Source organism: Sapajus apella, unplaced genomic scaffold (assembly GCF_009761245.1).
Source record: "Sapajus apella isolate SASKATOON/1434 unplaced genomic scaffold, GSC_monkey_1.0 scaffold2, whole genome shotgun sequence".
Classification (NCBI taxonomy): Eukaryota; Metazoa; Chordata; class Mammalia; order Primates; family Cebidae; genus Sapajus; species Sapajus apella.
The window spans coordinates 8,878,600-8,891,781 of NW_022436942.1; positions in this window are offsets into that span (position 1 = coordinate 8,878,600).

Below are 13,182 nucleotides of genomic sequence, written 5' to 3' on the forward strand. Positions count from 1 at the left end.
TTTATTCAGTATTCAAATTAACTATTGAATGGATCTAAGCACTGTAATAAAGCAGTAAACAAAGCCCTGCCCACAAAGAGTTAATATTCTAGAGGGAGACGCAGATCACGAACAAGGACTCAAATGCATACAGAGTGTAGTCTCAGGCTGTGATAAGCACAGTAAGGAAAATAAAGGGGGTTAAGGAATAGATGGTGGTGGGACAGATGCTCATTTATATTGGGTGGTCTTGGAAGGTGATGTTTGAACAGATTTGAATCATGAGATATGAAGAGATTTGGGATCAGAGGTGCCTGAGATGAGAACGTACCCAGGAGTTGAAGTGAGAGGAAGAAGATCAGAGTGAGTGGTGAAAAGAAACCTGAAGATGAAATGAGACAGATAAATAGGGGCAAAACATGGAGGGTCTTGTGGGCCACCGTTAGGAGTTTGGCTTTTATTCTAAGCATAATTGAAAGCCATTGGATGGTTCTGAGATGACCAGTGGTGATAGGATTTGACTTACAGTTTTTAAAAGTTCTCACTGGCTGCCGTATAAATAGTAGATTATGGGGTTTTAAATTGGAGGTGAGAAACCTCTCAGTAGGCTTTGCTGTGATCCAGGCAGAGAAACATGTTGGGTTGAATGAGGGTGGGAGCAGTGGAGGAGGTAAGATTGGATCAGGTTTGGGATATATTTTGCAGCCAGATCTGTTAGGATTTGCAGGTGAAAATGAGAGGCAGAAAGAATTCAGTATGAATTTCTAGGAAAGCACTTTGTGACTGATTGTATTTTACAGAAATGGCTACAGTATTTCCTGTTCATATACTTTTCCAGAAACTTGCCACTCCTTCATCAAGAGATGGAATCTGTGTCCTATCCCCTTGGATTTAAGAGGGCTTTTGTTAGACTTTTAACTATTAAAATATGTCAGAAGTGATTCATGTGACTTTTGCATCATTAAAACATGATGCCACTTCTTCCTGATTTCACTAGGATGCTTATGCTGTAACCCAGCTACCATGCTGTGACGAGGTCCGGGTCGCAAGAAAAGGCCCAAGAGGAAAGGAGCCCAGGCCCCAGCCCTCAGCTGTGCTTCCTGCCAACAGCCATGGTTTCCTTGCTAGCTTTTGAGCGATGCTTCTTGGAAGCATGCTCTCAGATGAATGCCTGGATCCTTCTCATTACTACATTTACTCCAGTCCTTGATTTCGTTGACAAGGTGTTCTGAACTATTAAAAAAGTCCCCAAGCGAGTGTATAAATGGCCCTGCGGTCAGTCTCCATTTTGGATGATTCACAGTGCCCTTCTCCCCGTTTTTCCATCAGACAGGTCATCTTTCTGTGAACCTTTCGTCCACTTCTGTTCTTATTCCTCTGCTGCCCTCTAGGGGCCATTAGCCACATTGCCCCATTTAGATCACTGATGTGTTGGCCAAAAAAAAAAAAAAAAGAAGTAGTTACCATTGATTGACTGGAAGGAACTATTCTAAACACTTCAGATATACTTACTCCTTTATTCTTGACAATCCTATAAGGCAGGTACTACTATTATCCTCCTTTTTTTCTTTTTCTTTTTTTTTTTTGAGACGGAATTTCGCTCTTGTTACCCAGGCTGGAGTGCAATGGCGCAATCTCCGCTCACCGCAACCTCCGTCTCCTGGGTTCAAGCAATTCTCCTGCCTCAGCCTCCCGAGTAGCTGGGACTACAGGCGTGCGCCACCACGCCCAGCTAATTTTTGTATTTTTAGTAGAGACGGGGTTTCACCATGTTGACCGGGATGGTCTCGATCTCCTGACCTCGTGATCCACCCGCCTCGGCCTCCCAAAGTGCTGGGATTACAGGCGTGAGCCACCGCGCCCGGCCCCTCCTTTTTTTTTGAGATGGAGTTTAGCTGTTGTTGCCCAGGCTGGAGTGCTGTCACACAATCTCTGCTCACTGCAACCTCCAGCTCCTGGGTTCAAGCAATTCTCCTGCCTCAGCCTCCCGGGTAGCTGGGACTACAGGTGCGCGCCACCACACCCTGCTAATTTTTGTATTTTTAGTAGAGACGGGGTTTCAACATGTTGATCAGGATGGTCTCAATCTCTTGACCTTGTGATCCACCCGCCTCGGCCTCCCAAAGTTCTGGGATTACAGGCGTGAGCCACTGTGTCCGGCCCTATTATCCTCCTTTTAAAGATGAGACAACAGAGATAAAAAATTAAGTAATTTGTCCAAGCAAGACCCTACAATGACAAAGCTGGAATTTGAACCAAGGCAGTCTTGTTCTAGAGTCTACGTCTGCACTATCCTCCTTCTCCTTTGATAGGACGAAGTAGATCTATGAGGCATGCATATGAGACTTGTTTACATCTACAACTTGTAAAAATAAATTTGCTTTTCAACTTAGGTTTTTCCCTTTTGCCTTGATGATGGCAGCAGCTGCCTAAATGGCCTCCCCATTGCTGGTCTTTCCCCACCGGATCTGTTCTCCATGCAGTAACCAGAGTGATCTTTGAAAAAATTGTGAATGAATGAAGTAAAGAATACTTTCTCTCATCACCTCTTCTCTATACAGAACAAAATATAATCAGCCTTACCAAAAAGTTAGATTAGTCAGCTAAGCAAACAGAGTTCAAATATCCTAGAACCCTGAAACCACAATCTAAAATGGTCTTCTGATGTGTGGTTATAACACTTAATATGCAGTGTTTGGCTCTTAGTAACTTTAGGTTTATCTTAGCCAGGATCACATTATTCATCCTGCAAGGAAGTAAGCATATCTTCTCTGCTTCATAAGAAGATATCTTACTGTATAAAACAGAACTGTGGCCTAAAGTCACCGAATAAATATGGTGCAGGGTTGGAGTTGTTACTTAGAGTAGAACGCAACTCCTAAAAATCTAAATATTTTTCAAAACCTGGATGAGATGTGCAGTGGAGCCCTGTAAATGGAATCTTAAACAGAAGCTTAATATGTAAACCACGTACAAGTTGTGCAAGTTGAATAAAGAAGCAATAAATGAGGGAGGTATGTGCTTGGGCCTCTGGAAAGACATAGGAAGCATATCTGAGAAATCTCTAGGGCTCAGCTAAAAACGTTATTGTAAAGCATGTGTCCATCTAAAGGAACAGCGCTTTAACTGGTGCTAAAGATGGGGAAGAGAGAAGCTGCCAATCCCAAATAGTCAATGTTATTGGACTCCAACATTCCCAGTTCCTTTATTTATCTCTGGACTCTCCAGTTTTCTATGACACATCAAACACAAATAAAAGTGTCATTTTTTACACAAAGCCACCTTCATGCCCTCTTCCAGGAGGAACTAGAGAACTGGGGACTTCCCAACCATGATTTCCAACCTTGTTCTTCTGGGTTTTCCATTCCCTGTTGAGCACTCGGAGACTTTGCTAGGTTTAAGCTTTCTTGCCTGGTGACTGGGAGTAGGGAGTGGGATGGAAATGAGGTGATGGTTGATTATTTGCTGTGAGGCAGTGGTAGCCGGGTTGGGAGTACTTTCCTGGCTATCCGAGCTGTGCACCTGCTCACTACCAGAGATATGCAGAAAGAGTCCAAAGAAGCAGCAAGAAAGCCAATAAGTTTTCTTAGATCAAAATGACATATCACAAAGCTCTCTTTCCAGTTCTTTTAGCTGAGAGAAAAATTATTATACTCAACTTCAGTGTGAATCTACCTCCCAGGGGGAGATTATTTTAGGTGAAGATTCCCTTATGATTATATAGATGTTTGTGTGCTCATTTTCATTGTTTTAAGCCTCCGGGATAATTCTGATGCAAACAGGCCTAAAGCAAGAAACACTGACATACAGGTTTATTAGATAAATTGAAATTTATTAAATACTATTACCATTATTTTCTGTATTAATCTTATAATATTGGCCACTTGTCTTCTGTTCAAGTTTTTAAAAAATGTTTTCTTGAAAAAACATAGGCTTGAAACCTGTAGGTAAAACCTACTACTGTGACATATCACATATCACAACATATCACATTGGACCTGAGGATTGAACTGTGTCCAGATCCACCTTTGACAGACATAAGTGATTGATTCTTGCTTGGTCCCTAATATACCCCAAATGCATTCACCCCCATAGCATGGCCCCCTCTGTGCCATTGCCCCTTCTTCATTTCCTACTATGAGCTTTAAAAACCTGGAGTTAAAAATCTCATATCTTTTAGACTCATGCATCACTTGTTCCTGACTGCCTTACAGCACTGGAAGAAAAAAGTAATATCTTTGTGACAGCATAATTACTTCCACCTCTGACAACTCTTCTTCATTATGACATCAGCAAAGAAATCATTTGGATGGGGAAAATACACGTGTTCTGGGATTAAAGACATAACAGGCATGTACTGAATGTGTCAAAAAATTTGAGATGGTGAGGGAGCTGAAGACAAGGCCTCTACATTGTAAACATAGTACCATGAGGAATTTTCTAAAGAGGTCTTATGAAGCAATTGTTTTCAGTGTTTTACTACATTTATGAATCTTCAGCCCAACAGTGGAAAATATGATGCTCTGAGAGTCAGCCATGAGGCCGGGCTAGGGTGGGGTGCTAGTTTACCTTGAGATATACTTCTTCTCTTTGACGTATAATGTCCTGTTTCTCGCAGCTACTACATTTCACTTCATTCCTCTAGACCACAGGGTTCCAAGGCAGTTTAATTTAGAAGCAGTCCTTTGTTAAGAAGCCACTGAAGCATGTAAAGTTCAGCCAGTAGGACCCAATTGGGTAGCTTTATAAAGAGAAGTCCTGGTTTAGTTATCAATGTTAATAGGTAGATCTTTTCATTAATGTCAGCAAACCAATGTACGACAACACATCGTATTTTTTTAAAGGACACATTTATTTGGTGTGTTATGATCAGACTATTACATTTAGCAATCACCAGCATTGGTGCCAAAAAAATTGACATTAAAACCCTTTAAAGGCATGCCTTACACTTTCTACAGAACAGGAACTGAAATAAACTTGTACAACTGGGCACATCTACAGTCCTTGAGATTTTTGCCCATGCACATGAATAATATTGAAAACATGTTTTCTTTGTAGTAGCTAGGTCTTGCCACCACTGTGCTTGGCCGAGTTAAAAAATCTGTTATAACCTGTAGCTTCCTTGTCACATCTCCAGCTGTCCTCTCTTGCAAAGCTTTGTCCCCTGGCAGTAATGAAAATCTTCTGGCCGGGTGCAGTGGCTCATGCCTATAATCCCAGCACTTTAGGAGGCCAAGGTGGGTGGATCATGAGCTCAGGAGTTCAAGATCGGTCTGGCCACCACAGTGAAACCTTGTCTCTACTAAAAATACAAAAAATTAGATGGGTGTGGTGGTGTGCACCTGTAATCCCAGCTACTCAGGAGGCTGAGGCATGAGAATCACAAGAACCTGGGAGGTGGAGGTTGCAGTGAGCAGAGGTCATGCCATTGCACTCCAGCTTGGGTGACAGAGCAAGAGACCGTCTCCAAAAAAAAACTATATATATATATATATATATATATATATATATATATATATACATACACACACACCTTCTGCTACTGCTGTAGCTGCTGTTGCTACTGGAACCACCACAGCCATAAAGCATTGGCCTCTACCACCATAGGGGTCAGAGCTTCTGCCTTCAAAGTTTCCTGTCTCCATGGGTTAAAAATCTGAAGACTGATTGTTGTAGTTGCCAAAATCGTTGTATCTACTAGTTCTGCAGTTGCTTCCACTGCCACTGCCAAAGTTGGCTCTGCCTCCATTGTTACAGCTGTCACAGCCCTGGTTTCTACAACCCTCTCTACCACTCCCATAGCCTCTGCTTCCTCCAGAGTAACCGGAGCCACCTCCTCCATAACCACGATCACTGCCAAGCCCGTTATAGTCACCCCCACTGCTACCATATCCACTGCTATCATAGCTGCCACCAAAGCTACCATGACCACTGACGTTTCCTCCACGACCAGAGTTGTCTATCCCACCAATACTGCCTCCATGACCACCACCAAAGTTTCCAGAGCTGTGGAAGCTGTGGCTGGAGGAAGCACTAGCCACCTGTTGCTCTGACAGAACTTTCTTAACTTCACAGTTGTGGCCATTCCCAGTGTGGGACTTCTGAATGACGATCTTATCCATGGCGTCATGGCCATCAAAGGTGACAAAGGCAAAGCCCCTTTTCTTGCTACTACCTCAGTCAGTCATAATTTCAATCACTTCAATTTTCCCATGCTGTTCAAAACAATCCCTTAGGTGACATTCTTCAGTGTCTTCTTTAATGCAACCAACAAATACCTTTTTCACAGCTCAGTGGGCACCTGGTCTGTGAGAATCTTCTCTTGAGACAGCTCTCTTTGGTTGTACGACTCCCCCCTCCACCCTGTGTGGCCTTGCACACATGGCTACATCGCCTCCTCCACAGTGGCATATGTGACAACCCCAGAGTGCTTGGTGTTTGGATCTCATTGCCACATAGTCCACGGGCATGCTTCATTGCTCAAAATGGCTCCTCAGGCTCTCATTGGTTGTTTCAAAGCTCAGCCGTCCAAAGAGGAGCTTCCACAGCCATTCAAGCTCTTTAGGAGACTCCGACTTAGATACAACAGCAGTGGGAAGAGAGACTTTAACTGCTTCCTCAACAGCGTCCCCTCGCAGAAAGCAGTAAGCTAACAAACGTATCTCAACACACCATATTCTAAACTTTGAAAACTGACTCTGTGTTCAGTTACGTTTTCCTCAGTCTGGTCAGTAGGTTCTCATGGAGCACATGCTTGCTATCTTTGTTAGTCACTTAAAAGCTTATCTCAAGCCTGGATGATTGATCCAGAAAGTCCCAACTCATTCAGATGTCCAGACCCGTGTATTTGTGAATCTACTGTTGGTCCTGAACCACCTCATCGGAAGGTGTGGTAGGGGAATGCTATCAGTTGCAGTCAAAAGGCTCAGTACAGGGACGAAGCCTGATTCTGGGGAAATGGACAAATGAAGAAGACTCCAAACCAAGAGAAATTATGGCTGCGATCTAGTTCCTGAACTCCTTAGGTATATGCTAATTGGAAAAATGTTTAACATATTCCACCTGCCAGGCATCAGAAATGAGTAAAATTAATTTTCAAAGATTTGGAAGAGTGACTTTATAACACAGATTGAAAAAAGATACAGCTTCTGTCCTCTCACCTCTGCCTTCCCTCTGAAGAAATGGGTTTGTGGGAAGTTAAAATCTAGGGGCCAGGAGCTGGACTGCCAAGTACCTTCCTGCTAAAGGCAGCCTTGATAGTTCTTCCTTAGGAACTACTGAAGCAGTTCAGAATCTCTCTGAACTATCTTTCTGGGACTTGCCTTTTTGCTGAATCTGGCTCAGCATACCTACCTTAATATAATAATTCATAAAATGGGATTAATAATCCCTACCTCAAAGAGTCATTGTGAAGGTCAGAAATCATTAAGTGTGATAAACAGAAACACGGCCAGGAACCCAAATTTTCTTCGTTTTAGGTTGGGTTCTCCGGAAGCAGAGCCTGAATCAGAAACTGAGGACAGGGGACTTATTGAGGCAGTGTTCTTCAGGCTAAGCCGAAAACAGAAAAAGAGAGGAGACATAGGAAAGAGCAGATTACCAATTGAGGATATCATCTGATGAAGTCTAGCCTTGGCCTGATCAACGGGGGACGCTGGAGCGTAAATAGCACAGTGGAGTTATCATGATTTGAAGCAGCCTGGACTTCTGTGTTCCTGAGTCAGCCATTGACTGCTGGGAAGTGGTGGAGCAGGTGGTGGTTGTGCTGGTGGGAGGGTGATCTCCTAGACATATCTAGGTGAGGTGGCTTCTGTCAGCCAAGGTTCATTTTCACTTACTTTTAACTTCTGCTCCTCACTTAAAAACTTTCAACCCATAAGACTGTGTGCCTGAGGACTTTATTTTGTCCTTAGGACTTCTTACTGTGGTATATGGTTAGAGCATCTTTGAGCTCACGTTAGAGGATCGAGCATGTATGAAACAGAAGTGGTGTGCTTCAAGATCCTGGCACAGGATTTGGCATACAGCAGGAACTCTAGATGCTAGCTCTTTCCAAAAAAATCTCCTGCCTGAAAAACTGTCCTTCATTTTGGAGAATTCCTGGCAATACATCCTCCTTCCAAGTCATGCCGGAAGTGGACAAAATAGAAGAGGATGTAATCAAAGCACCTAGCATGTGGTACAAGCACATAATAAATAAGTGTCGGTTATGTTTCTTCCTTCCCTTTCCTTGGCTTTGTCCCAGGATCATTCATGTATTTTGAATTTTCTGATGGTGCAGAATTTATTTCATCCAGTTAATTATCAGGGACATTAATATTCACAATAATCACTATAAATATTACATTCCAAATGGACTTGGAGTCATAATCATTTTGAAGGAATACAGTTGTAAAAAATAGCCAAATTCTATCTTGTAAAAATCTTTTATCTTTTTAATCTCTGTTTTTTTTTTTTTAAGCACATGTAATTGTGTTTTTTAAATCACTATCACCCAATGTAGCACTTATAAATCCGCACTTTTCCCTCTGTTTTTTGAAAGAGCATAAGGGTAAGGAGTTTCTATTGTACCCCTCTACCACTCCTAGGCCTCCTGCTCCTGATCTTTGCTCACTGTCTGGAGCAAAGAAAGTGCCTAGTTAATCCTTGTTATCCTGATCAAGCACAGTAGTGAGCAAGTTAAGACATCCATGTATCAACTGAGAATAACCCCTTAGTAAGGAAACTATGTGAGAAATTTCTTCTAGAATTTTGTGCCAGGAATAGAGCAACAACTAGTAATATTTTAAATGCTCAGATTTTTTTTTAATCCAAGCAATTGTACTTTCATGAAAGCATCCTTAAAAAACTGGAGCCATGACAGATGTCTATCAAAAAATAGTTAAATAAGTAGTTGCATTCAAAATTTGTTACATACAAATTCCATTAAACAAGGAGATAGATGTATATAGACTTATTTAAAAAACCAAGATACAAAAAAAACAAATTACGTAACACACACACACACACACGCACCCTAAACCCAGTTGAAATTTTTCATTTAGTTGTGAGGCAGGAATTAATTTTGCTTTCTTCTAGGTGGATCAACAATCTTAACATCATTTATGAAATAGTCTGAATTTTACTCCACTAAACTGAACATGTTAATTTTGCTATATATCCAGTTGCCATAGACAAATGGATTTCTTTCTGAATGCTATTGATTTGTCTCTTCTTTTAGTAACATCATAATTATCTGAGCACAGTACCTTTACAGACTGTTTTAAGAGCTAAGCAAGTACCCAACTCTACCTTGCTCAATTTTATTTTTTTTATAAAAGTTTCCAGGCAATCTTCCATGCCAATTTTTATATTAATCTTACAACTTCAGTCTGTTAAAAAAAAAAAGAAAAACAGACACATTTGTATAGGATTTAAATTGAATTAAATATTGATTAATTTGAGGAAGGAGTGACGTTTTATAAAAATGTCTTTCTACTTACTTTATCTCAGTATAATCTTCTTATAGGTTTTCCATACTCCCCCTCCTATTTTGGGGTGGGGGAATAGGCTATTTCTGTATTTGTTTTCTAACTGGCTATTGCTAGTATAAAGGAAAAGTATCAATTTTTATTTATTTTGTATGAAGCCACTTAATGAGCTCTTATTGGTTCTGATTTTTTTTCTTGTTTAGTGTTTTATTTAGTCTTCACCAGTTTTTGGGGAAAATGTTGTGGTTTCTTTTAACTCTGAGTTAGATACAGGAAGGATATAGTAAATGACAAACCCTCTTACAACCAAGGTCAAATTAGTTTCACTCTTATTCTTTATTGTTGTGATTCCGTAAGCACCTTTCCAACCTCTAATGGGAGAAAGGAAAGTAATACATAAACAGGTGTGTGACCAGGTCCTCCTGCTCTCACTTTGTCCAGGACATCATGCCAACACAACTCCGGAGCTGGAAATTCCCATGATCGGTAGATGGGAGAAAACAGCAGCTTGTACATTAGAACCCACAGGCCTGTGAGTCTTCTTTGTATCCTATCAGGTGGATAGGAGCTGGCTCAGGTAGGTTTGTTTCAATTTTACAGGACTGATTTGAGCAGTCAGAATACACCTAGAGGCCAGCCTTCCCACTTTCATACTCCTGACTCTGGTAATCATCAGGATTACAGCGACTTGATCTTGATGATCATACATCCCACAAAACGTCTTCACAGAACATTGCTCTCTAAATAAATAGCTCTTGCAAAAGTAGAGATGTAAATTCATGCAGTGTTGCTGGCTCAATGGTTTTGCGAAATAATTTCAAAAGAGGGACCTTGATTTTATTTCCTATGTGTTTTATATAAGCTGAGAAGACAGAGGGAAAATCATTAATGGTTTTTAGCCCAAGGAATAAGGTAGCATGTGGAGTTTTCTGTCACTTTCATGGCACTTTTCTTCCCACCCCCTCTGCTGAACTTCTTGGCCGTTTGTCCCATCAGTGCATCATACTTACCATTTATCATTCCATCCACCCCTTCATATAGATTTCAGTGAACTGTCAAGAATCACCCCCGTAATATGCACCCACCACAACTATCACCACTAACAAATTGTGTAGAGATGGAGGTGTTTTACAAGTACAGATGCTCCTCAACCTACAATGGGGTTATAGCCCGTTAACCTCATGGTAAAGTTGAAAAATCGTTAAGTCAAACCATTGTAAGTCAGCGAGTTTCTGTGTAAAGACAAGAAAAATAGATGATAACATTTTCTGAAGCACTTATCACACACATGGTTCACCTTTAGGCCTTTAGTAATTTAGCAACACTGTTCTTTTTTTTTTATTTCTGCTGCCTAGAATTCTGTGGAGTAAATCTCTGCTGAATATGCATGTTTCAATCATTAATGTGTTCTTACCTATTAAAAATTCTGAATTTGACTCATGATGGCTGTTTAACACCTATTTTGTTATTAAGTGTTTTGAGCTGACTGACAACAGATATTTCTCTGTTCTGCTGCCTCAGCAGATGCTGATAGATGGAAATAACCCTCTTCACTGAAAAATCTTACTGTTTTTGAGCAGATTCTTTAACAATAGTCAGTGGAAGTTCTGATGCCAGTTGGCCCAATATATAGGATTACAAATTCACCCCAATTTGAGAAGATATTTTTCTTAATTACTATACATATGTTGTCACTTTTAATTTTTTTCAATTATAAAAGTAAAGAAACACCATTGAGGACATTTTAAAAAATCAAGAAGATAAAAGTAATGACCACCCAATTATCCAAACACAAACTACATTGTACTGTCTTTGCATTTACATTGAATATTATAAATTAGAAAAATACTATTTATACCAGCAAAACAATTATATCTTAATGTTATTTTATTTTGCATTTCCATTACAATTGAGAATGAATAGATTTTCTACGTTTGTTGATTAGTTACATGATCAAAAACTACAATTATTTTTAATTTCCCTTTGTAGTTACTTAATTTTGTATTTATTTGTATTTCACTCTTTTGTCTTATAGAGTTTTTTTGTCAGTTAATACAAGTTCATAATACAATAAAGTTATTAATGTTTTTAGTATCTTCTATAGCCATTTTCACAATATGATACTTGTCTTATGATTTTTAGAGTTTAGGTATTAAAGTTTTAAATTCGTATATGGTTCAATCTTTATTTTTCTCTCTTAAGTCTTATCATTTCTAAGCTAAGTCCTTTTTTCTCTAGACTTTTAATAAATATTTATTTTGCCTTTTTTTTTTTACTAGTTTCTGTTGTTTAATTTTTCATGTTTACTCCCTTAATTATCTAAAATATATTTGGTCTATGAAATGAGATGTGGCTCTAAAGTATTTTTTCTTTGCAAATTGCTAATTGATCCCTCATAGAGCATGGATTGACTAAATCTTCAGGTTTCTGACTGATCAGTGATATCTCCTTTATGAACCTATTGTGCTATATGTAATACATTCTACTTCTGAGCCACAGATTTTATTTTTAGCCTAGTAACAAATTGTTTTTATTTTAGAGGCTATATAACATTAGTAATATATCTGTTAATGTTAGTCAAATGTTAGTATTGATACTAGTTTTCATCATTTTCTCTTCTCTATTATTTTCTGAATTTATTTTAGAACAATTTTGCCCTATGTGTGTGTGTTTGTGTGTGTATCACTGAAATTTTGGCAGGAATTAAGTTGAATACATAAATTGATTTCAGAAGAACTGTTGTATTTATAACAGTAAAAGGAGAAAATGTTTAATCTTCTAGGCTCTAGTAACAGTCATGATGTATGATAGAGCTTTCTTAAAGTATGTATACTGAAGGGGTTTAGAAATAGGAAAATGCAAGCAGGTTGATAAAATAGTAAATAATTGGTAGCACAGCCACATGGACATCTTGGCCACATTCCATAGAAATATCCTATTTTAATCATTATTATCACCATCAATTTCATAAACATAAACTGATCCCATCATTTTCACTCACAAAGAATAGGCCAAAATTAATCATTAGCTAGGTGCTTGATATTGAGACTATCAAAAGAAGACTTCCTCAATATGGCCTATGATATGGTTTGGCTGTGTCACCACCCAAATCTCAACTTGAATTGTGTCTCCCAGAATTCCCATGTGTTGTGGGAGGGACATGGGGGGTTAACTGAATCATGGAAGCCGGTCTTTCCGTGCTATTCTTGTGATAGTGAATAAGTCTCATGAGATCTGATGGGTTTATCAGGGGTTTCCACTTTTGCTGCTTCCTCATTTTCTCTTGCCACCGCCATGTAAGCAGTGCCTTTTGCCTCCTGCCATGATTCTGAACCCTTCCCAGTCATGTGGAACTGTAAGTCCAATTAAACCTTTTTTTCTTCCCAGTCTCTGGTATGCCTTTATCAGCAGCATGAAAATGGACTAATGCAGCATATAAGCCTTAGCATGATTATATACTTCCAGGCTTTATTCCCTCTGCCTAAGATGTTACTCTTTCTGCTCCTCCCCATTGTAAATTCCTTTCAGTCCATCAAGATCCAGATCACGTATAATTTTCTCTGTTGGTCTCTAAAGACCCTGGCAGTTAGTGACATCCTTCTCTTTAACTCCTAGTGCTTTATTTGTACTTCTCTGATCTTGAATTGCAACTACTTGCATATGCTTCTATCCCTCACTAAATTGAAGTCCTTGAGCACAGGGACTTCAGTTTTTCATTGTTATAAATATCCGA